Raw genomic sequence first — 10,223 nt, forward strand, 5'->3', positions numbered from 1 at the left:
TGTAATAAAAAGAGTGTATACGTATATATGTATAGAAAATTTAATAATTTATTAATATGAAAATAGATCTAAATATTAAAAAAAAAATTAGAGTTTGTAGAGTAAACTGTTTGTTTTTTTCATACGTTTCTTCGCCACAGAAAACACATTTGACACTAACGTCACTCATTTTTACAATGGATGTAAAACTGATCGCTGTAAACGAAAAAAAAATTAGAAAACAACACAAACAAACAAAAGTGTCAAGCGTCTGCTAACAACAACCACGCTATGGTGATCAGCTGAGATGGCCTGACCTTTTGTCGACGATTTTACCTGTATCGCCCCATGGAAACTGTCAGATTATAAGATTTCGTGATTCTGACAGAATTACCTTTAAAATGAAAAAAAAAAAATCTTTCGCGCTCGAGTATTTTAAGGTGACTTATTTTTTTTTTATAAATTTGTTACCCTGCTATTTCTCTAGGTCACCCTCAAACTGTCAGAATATTGAAATATACACTCGTCTTAATGTATTTAATTTACCATCTCTTAATCTGACGCGCTCGAGTTTCCCGAAGGATCGATTTTTTTCTCTAATCTGACGAACTCTCCCCAACGCACCCCTCCATATTAAGGGCTCATATTTGGTAAGGGTACATAAAAAGGTGCAATGTTTCGCCCCATAAAATTTTCTGACACGCTTTAGTAACTTCGAAAATCCCCGCATGGGCTCCCCTACTATTACTGCTTAAGGTAATAACATAATCTCCGAAGAAATTGTTCAGATCGGTTAACTATAGCATAAAGCTGCCTTACAAACAGAATGATCGGAATCAAATGTTCGCATGGGAAACTTCCTCATTTGACGATATATCTTCAAGAAATTTGGTATTATTCATAGAAATAATGTAATATTGGAAGAAATTATTCAGATCGGTTCACTATAGGATATAGTTGCCATATAGACCGAACGATCGGAATCAAGGGCACGCATTTGACGTGGTATCTTCACGAAATTTGACATGGATTACTGCTTAAGGTAATAACATAATCTCCGAAAAAATTGCTCAGATAGGACTGTTAAAAAAAACAACAAAAAATTAATATTTTTCAAAAGTTATATTTTTTTATTCAAAGTAGTTTCCATGTGCTTCGATACAGCGTTTAGCCCGGTCAATTAGCATTTCAAATGAGTGTTTAAGGTAATTTTTCGGAATGCTCTTGAGAATATCGGCCGTCGCCTTTTAGATAGCTGAAATGTCTTGAAACCAGTGTCCTTTCATGGGCAAATGAAGTTTTCCAAATAGGTAAAAATCGCAGGGTGCCAGATTAGGTGAGTAGGGTGAGTGATTAATGGTTAATATGGAGTTTTTTGTCAAAAAATCAGTGACAAGCGTCGACCGATGACACGGCGCATTATCGTGCAACGGGCGCCAGGACCCTGCCTCACGGTATTATGGTCGAGCACGACGAATGCGTGACAAAAGACGCTTCATAACACCAAGGTAAAACACAGAATTAATTGTTTGGCTAGGTGGGACGAACTCTCGGTGTACAATACCCTCGGAATCGTAAAAACAAATCAGCATTGTCTTTATTTTTGACTTCTGAAGACGACTTTTTTTCGGTGATGGCTCTCGACCTCACGACCTTCTTGGAATCGCTTAACCTCTACTCATGCACATTACTACGGGATAGGCACTAATCACCATAAACTTTTTTCATCATTTGAAATGTTTCGTGTTCCCAAGTTTAAGACAAAATTTAATATTTGCTCTTTGTTCAAAATGCATTTTACGACCGATAACCAAAAGCTGCTGTCACTTTTTGATAACATCGATTGTAGTTATCCAATTGTCTTAAAATTTTTACGAAATGTCAACAAGGGATCAAACTTTTTATTTCATATCCTCACCAATAGGTGTCGCCACCTGAAACAGTTATATTTAAAAAGTTCTGTTTCTTTTGCGACAGACCTTGTATACATACATATTTGCTTCGGTGCAGCCGAAGTTAACGGGTTTTCTTGTTATTAGTTTTCGTTGTTACTTGTTGACGTTTGTTATTTTTTAACGGTTGGTATTGGGGTGTTTCTCGTTTTTTATTGTTTTCATTTAATTAGTTTTATGTATCGCTGGAATATCGGTTTGTTTTCATATGGTAGGGTATACCTACAACTTTAGGGTGTGAATATACAAGTATTTACAGACATATAAATGGATATATCGAATTCCGAGGTGAACTTACTATAATGACTGGACTATGTATGTTACGCTTGAATTAGCAAACCGACCATTGACACGAAAAATACCTTTCGTGTCTAGAAATGGGTTTAGAACTAAGAGTGAGCTCTTTTTATCAATTGGCTTCGATTCTCTTAATAATGATATATCGTGGCTGTAGTAGCGCGCTTGAGAATATGCGACTAGTGCGACCTTTCCCTTTTATAACTCTAGGTGCGTCACTGTATGGCATGCGAAATTGTTTTGAGTTGCTCTATAAATTTAAACATGTAAGCAACAACTCTGAGGGCTCTTGGAAACGATGAAAATCGTTCAAAGATGTCGGCATCATCCAATAATGTGTTGCTGCCACGTTAGGCACTTCCTTCGCCATGAGAGCGATTTTTCTGGTAATGCAGCTGTGCATATACATACATATTTACCAGAATGGGATCCTAATTGTGTGTGGGAATATTCTGTGTCAATAGTATCGACAAACAATTTGAAACAGTTTATTGAAGTTATATGAATTTTTTCGTAAAATGGGATCCTAATTGTGTGTGGGAATATTCTGTGCCAATAGTATCGACAAACAATTTGAAATAGTTTATTGAAGTTTTATGAATTTTTTCGTAACGTGCTTATAGGAGCTTCCCAAGCAAAATTGAAATTTAATGTGATGAAAAATGAATGTGATAATTTAGGATGGTTTATGTACACGGTTGTAAACATGTTCCGGAAGGACCAAAAGAGTTCTGCAAATAAATATATTCCATAATATTTTGCTTTTTGTTTACTGTTATCAATTACGCGTAGTTAATGCTGATTTTGAGTGGATACATAAATGGCACAGATTACTTCGCCGGAGTAGTACTCGCGCAGATTTTAATTTAAGGACATCATTTTTTGTGTTCTTAAAAAATAAATAATTAAAAGTATTTCAGTGAAAGAAATAATATAAAATGAGATCTTAAAAGCATACTACAATAGCAGTGGCCGAAATTGCTAAATTAATGGAAATTTCTCGTAAAAAAGCAACAACGAATTTCCCAAGTTAAAGGCAGGATTCGGAAGCCAAGACCACCAATCATTGGGCTTAGAAATAACCTCTAGACTTGTCAGACGACGTCTGCATCAGTCAAAATTGTTTGGGCGCATATCGAGGAAGGAACAAATCCTTTAAAAAAATATTTCAAAACGACTGATCTTCGCCAAAGCTCATTAAGAGAAAAGCTTAAATTTTTGAAAAAATGTATTTTGGTGTGACGAAACAAAGGTTAACAGGAAAGGACCAGATGGCAGAATATTTGTACATCGTCATAAGTGCCAAAAATGGACAAGTTTCAGTAGTTGCACATTTTAAAAAACCATATGGAACCATATGCTTTTGAGTCTATGCCAATTAAATAAAAATTTATGCAAGACAACGATACCAAACACGCCTCGAAGCTAGTAAAAAATTGATTTTTTACAGAGAGGATAGATATTTTGGATTGGCCAGCGCAAAGTCCTGACTTAAATCCAATTGAAAACCTATAGAATGAAGTCAAGACTGAAATTGCAAATGTTGATTATAAAACTATGGACGATGTCTGATCTGCCCTTAAAAAAACTTGGTACGCTAAATCTAAAGCTAATTGTCAGAATCTCGTAGAAAGTATGGGTCGCAGGTGTGAAGCAGTCATTAAAAATAAAGGTTACAGCACAAAATATTAGCAATAAAAACGACACATAAATGGCACTTTAGTTATATCTTCTTTCTTGTGTTACAGTCTCCTAAATGTTTTGAGTAAAATAAATGTTTTTAAATAACAATGAAATGTTTTTTTAAAGGCTCATTTTTTGTCTTCAATAACAGTACAAAATGAACTTGCAATTCATTGATAAAAAAAATAATCATCAAAATGCGAAAACTTTGTTATAATAAGCTAGACACATAAATGGCACAACCTAAAAAAGGTGGACAATTTTGTTCATATTGCATTTTTATAAATTTTGTCCCATACAAACGTTTTTATTGTTAATATTTTGTGCTGTAACCAATTTTTTTAATGACTGCTTCACTCCTGCGAATATATATGTATGTATATTTTATATAATATGTACTTATAATTGTGTCGGTAATTCTTATAGGTATATGTCAGCGCACCCTAATAGTGTGTGGATGTTGGTATGCGTGTGTGAGTGTATGTGTATACAGTTTAGGGAATTTCATTAGAAGAACTTAGTTCTTATTATTGCATCGGACGTTGTAGTGCTGCGATTGGTTGTCTGCATGTTGTCGCTTTGAGAAGTACCGTTTTAGCGGGGCGCCAGCGTGGTGACGCTGTCCCCGAGTGTGGTTCGGTGGCAAGCACAGAAAGATTCCTTCTTCAGTTGTGTTTTAGAACTTAGTGAGTGAAGTGTATGAAGTGAACAAAGTTGTTTAAATGAGTTAAGCATCCACCCACGCTCCTCGGGAAAACTGGCGCACTCTAACAAGACAGCTTAATTCACCACAGCTGATGACATTAAAACAACTCACCATACCTATACACTCACTCATAAAAAAGGATGGACAAGGAGAAAGCAGATACAATTCGGTCATCAATTCGTTCTGCACAAGCCGCCCAGCCACAATTTTCACACTTTCGCTTCTATACTGGGCCGCGGAGTTCCCACTTCTTTTCGATCGTCATCGTTCCACCCGCGCCGACAGCGATCCAACTCTTCTACCTATATACATACATATTAGGGTGTGTCATTCTGAGGCAACCTTTTTTTTCAACTGAAAAACAGGCTCAAAACTTTCGAAAATGTGTAAAAAAAAAAGTCACTCAAAAGATGAGCTCCTAATATTAATATTAAGAGGTGCCTATTTCAAATTTTCTGTTTTCCATATAAATTATCGAGAACCGAGTTTTCTCGTAAAATAGTCGATTTTTCGGAATCGATCCCAGTAGTCGAAGTCGATTACGATCGGTTCTTAACATTCGAAAATTGCAATTGCAATCAAAACCAATTGTGGGACAAAAAATCAAAAGAAAGTGCGTGAACATAGTGCAGTGACACAAAAAAAAAACAAAAAGAAAAGAAGCAGTGACCCACACAAACAAACCAAAACAACAATACATATATGTATACACATATGTCTGTGAGGTAAAAAAAAAAAAATGTGAAGAGAGCGTGAGCGTATTATGTCCTTTATTAATTTAATATATGCACATATGTATGCCCAAAATTGTAGTTGATATAATACCTGTAATTAAAATCCGCTTTAACGGCAAAAAAAAAAAAAAATTTAGCGCTTAAGGTAATGTATGTCAAATATAAAAAAGGCATAAAAGCTTACCTTTTTGTTATCGAAACACCACAAGTTACCAAAAGCAACTAAAATTTGATCAATTACTTGCGAAAAATTTCCGGCAAACCCTTTCTGCATAATAAAACAGTAAGCGGGATTGTATACTCGTATATGTACTTAGTATAGAAAAGACAAAAATACAAACAAAATAAAAATAACTAAATTTACATACATATATGCATATATATTTAGTGGAAACATTCATATACATATATGTACATATAACATACTTACATACATACATATGCATAATTGCCAAGCGCAAAATATATATGTATACATACATTTACAAACATACATATATTTATAATACATATTAGACGAGGGTTCTAATTGTAAAAGTGCATATTTATTTAAATATAAACATATACATATGTACATAAGAGAAAATAGCTTTTTCAAGTACCTCTCTCCCTCAAAAGAAGAAAAATAAATAACAACAAAATATACATACTTTGCAAGAACTATGCAAAATATTTCTTAACACATTTGTACACACACATGCTATAAGTCCACATTGGCAATTATATGGCAATACCTCTTGTTCTTTGGCAAACAAAAACAAGCAGGATTGCATCCAAAAAGCAAATTGATCTCTCTAACGAGCTCTCAATTGCTTACGAATAAAACATAATCATAAAATCACACAAACAATTCGTGCATACATATGTAAATAGCGCATTGATCTCTGCAACGAGCTCTCAACTGCACAAAACATAAGCACATACAAGACCAGGTATTAGGGTGTACCTAAATTCAAAATATTCGGACATCAAATATTTTGATATATAAAAAACGCGGGTTAATAGTAATTATCAATTCAAAATAAAATATAAATAAAAATAATACCATTGCAAGTAAATAAAAAACGATAATAATAAAATATACGTTTTTACCCGATATAATCTGAAAAAACTCTTATTTATTTAAAAAGAGTATACAATTACACTATATCGCTTCGATTAAATGCTACAAATCGGTTTACACTGAGAAAAATTTAGTTCATTTTGACAAATATTTTAATATATAATATAACAATAATGGTTAATAACAAAAATCAAAGTACACCTGGAGCTACGCGCTCAAAGCAGGCTATTGAATTCATTTCAGAAAGTGACAGTTTAACAAGATGCTGCACTAGATTTGCCGTTTCACCGATTCACGAAAACTCGGAATCGTTATTAGAAGTAAAAGGCCAAAATCTTAAAAATTTTTGGACTCGCCTCCAATCGGCTCATGACGCCATTGTAGAATCTGACGATTCAGATCTACCTCAAAATTTTAAATCATCGGCTTACGATATTTACGAAAACTGCTTGGACCAGTATGAAGAAACGAAAGCTATGATCTCCGATCAATTAAAGCTAATTGAAGCAATTGCACCTACTCCACATCCGAGAGTAGAGCTGCCACAAGAAGACAGTCAGAAGGCAAGTTCAGGCATCCAACTCGAGTTGCCCGCATGTGACACAGAAACCTTTTACGGAGGTTATGAAGAATGGCCGCCCTTCCGGGACATGTTCACGGCCGTGTACATAAACCATCCTTAATTATCACAAGCGCAAAAATTGTATCACCTCAGATACAAAACGAAAGGTCAAGCAGACGTAATAGTCAAACAGTTCGCTCTCAATGACGAAAATTTCAATTTTGCTTGGGAAGCTCTTAAAGCACGTTATGAAAACGAAAGAATATTGGTCGATAAGCAAGTAACGACACTATTAAACTTGCTTAAAATCAAGAAAGAAACAAGTGAAGAATTTGTAACACTACAATCCACTGTTTCTAACTGTTTGTCGGTTCTATCGACATTAACACCCCTATTCTGTGCATTTGACAAATTAATAAAATATTGACAATTAACTCAAATATTTATCAAGCGAGAAATATTTTGGTATTCTGTGACAATCTTGATAAAAGAAAAAGCTTCAATTCGCAAAGCTTCTCCCCACACGTGTGGTGAACAAAATAATGTAAATAACAACGGCTGATTTCTATTCAAATTATATTGATAGCAATATGCGTGCAGTTAATTGATGTTTTTATTCCAAATTTTCTAAAAAATCTGGAATATATTTCAAATAAATTTACTTAAATTAGTATGTTATTAATACTTGCCCCGATTTTATAAAATTTTCCTCCTCACTTTCACAATAAGTTTTGCTACAGCCCGCAGATTTCTCGAAATGGACGACTGACTCATGGGCACGTCAACTTGCCTTGTTACCTACACATTACTGGTATGAGCCGTGTCCAAAGAAGTTCAAAGCTGCTAGAACTCTTAGAGTTAAAGGTAGTGACGGTAAATTTCACGAGTTAATCGAAAATTTTGCGCAAAGGTATTCTCACTCAAAGAAAATGGATTGCTATCATCACGTAAACATTTTAAATGCCGCGCGCGATTCCCATTCTCACAATTTTCATCTTCGTTTAACAATAATAACATATCTTCCATTTTCACAACAAGATGCACAAACAGATATTTAATTCATAACGAGCACTGTCAAGAGCATATGACATCTTAACAACTTATAAAGAAAAGAGCTTTTTATTTCAGACACAGAACACGAAATGCTTGATAAATTTCAAATTTTGACAAATTATAAATACACCCGCGGCCAAGCGTAACTTACCACTTGATTTTTTTCACTATTTTCAATTTTTTCGTTCTTTGGGTAACTTTTTTATGGATTTAATAGAATACGGGGAATATATAGATATATATATATATATATATATATATATCTATAACGCTGTCAGTTCGACTGGTTGTCTTCCTTCTCATACCTGTTCTTTTCTTTGTCTCCAAGTGGTCCTCCTGATTCTTTTTTTTTAATAAATTGAGCACCGAGGGATGACTACAGCCGATTCTTCTAGAAATTTCTCTACATGAAACTCCTTCTTCTGCCAAAGTGAAAATAACCACTTTTTCATCGCGAGCAAGTCGTTTGTTTTTGGAGCTCATTTTGTATGCCTCCCGACATAACGATTGATATATGTTTGACACAACTTGTTTTTTTTTTTTATTATTTTATATTTGTGTAAGTCAAAGATCATTTCGTTAAAACTTAACGGAAAAATTCCATTACCGCAACAAGTACCGTTACAATGAGTGATAGAACACGTGTTCGCTAAAAATTTTCTTAATGGTAAGTTACGCTTGGCCGCAGGTGTATGTTGAATTTGTCAAGTGCACAGAATAGGGACCCAATTCTGGTAAACATTTGCACCGCCGCATTACCAGAAAGGTCGTTACTTCTATGGGAGCAATCGCTCTCATCACGAAAAAAGTGCCCAACGTGGCAACAAATGGAAGATTTTCTCACCACCCAATATGAAATTGCGGAAAGGTTAGAAGAAAAAATACTCAAAACTAAGAACAAACACGACCAGAACGGAAGCTTAAATAGACCCCAAGCTAGAAGCAACAAAAATTTAAACAAAAGCTTTTACAAAACGCAAACGTTCATATCAGAACAAAGAAAACAAACGTCATGCGAACTATGCACAAGAGGGCATAAACTGATATCTTGCGACAAGTTTAAAAAACTATAGATTAATGAAAGAAACAATTTCGTGAGATCAAAAAAATTATGCACAAATTGCTTGTCACATGCGCACACATATAAAAATTGCAAAAGCAAATTCAACTGCTTATATTGTCACAAAAAACACCATATGCTTCACTACAGCACATTTCCTAGCTCACCCCAAAGAAGCTCTTATACACAAAGATCCTCAGATTTAATTGCAAAAGCAAATCCTAAAACACAAAATACTAAAAATTGCCAAGAGACACCATGCTGCTCAATAGCACAAAAATCTCAAACGCTGCACAGCGAAGCAAAAAATGGACTAGTCACAGAACTAGTCACAACCATACCAACTCAAGTTGAGTATAATAAAAACAAATACCTTAATTCACAATTAAGGAAATGTCAAAAGTTAAGGAAACTTCCCCCCATAACTACTCAATCAAATAATGGCCGGTACGTTGTACGACTACCACTAGAACCACAATTTTGCAATACCCCACATAATGGTAGAAAAAACAAAGTCAGATTCCTCCTGACAACTTCATATAAAAACAAAAATATATGTTCGTAACTTTTCGACCCCGCAGGATGGCTTTCGCCAATAATGATACAAAAATCCTGCTTAAAAAATGTCAAACTATGTGGCGCGGTACAAATACACTTAAACATATAAAAAAAAGTGTCTCAAAAGGTAAAAAAAAAAAAAAACAAAAAAAAAAAACCCAAAATTGACACTTTTCATACAATATTGCCCCACAGAGGCTTAAATTTTCAAAAAAGTAAAATCTCAAAAGCAAATTAAGGGATCACCATACTCCCAATGCAATACTGTGACGCACCTAGACTTAACAAAAGCAAAGGTAGCTCTTATCACACCTACATTAGCGTTTCTCATAAGGGTAGTTGGTGAGAATCTGTTGTACAACTTGAACATACCACTTAAAAAATTATTATTCTAATGAAGCCGTTCGCAATAACCGGCCACTCTCTCGCAAGAACCCTCTAATTCCACAGCTCAAAACTCAAGGCTAAAGAGCACGCACCCTCGCCATATCTGAGTCAGACGTGGCGTCGCTATATTTCATAACAATAAAAAAATGAAAACCATTTCAGAAAAGGCAAAGAATACATAACCAATAT

General features: G+C 34.6%; 1 protein-coding gene across 8 annotated transcripts in view; it reads left to right on the top strand.

The window, feature by feature from the left end:
- Positions 1–10,223, top strand: part of LOC115066231 (transcription initiation factor IIB) — a 159,829-nt gene that overhangs the window by 32,398 nt on the left and 117,208 nt on the right. The gene's annotated exons all lie outside the window — the stretch shown is intronic.

This window comes from Bactrocera dorsalis, chromosome 1 (assembly GCF_023373825.1).
Source record: "Bactrocera dorsalis isolate Fly_Bdor chromosome 1, ASM2337382v1, whole genome shotgun sequence".
In the NCBI taxonomy this organism is placed as follows: Eukaryota; Metazoa; Arthropoda; class Insecta; order Diptera; family Tephritidae; genus Bactrocera; species Bactrocera dorsalis.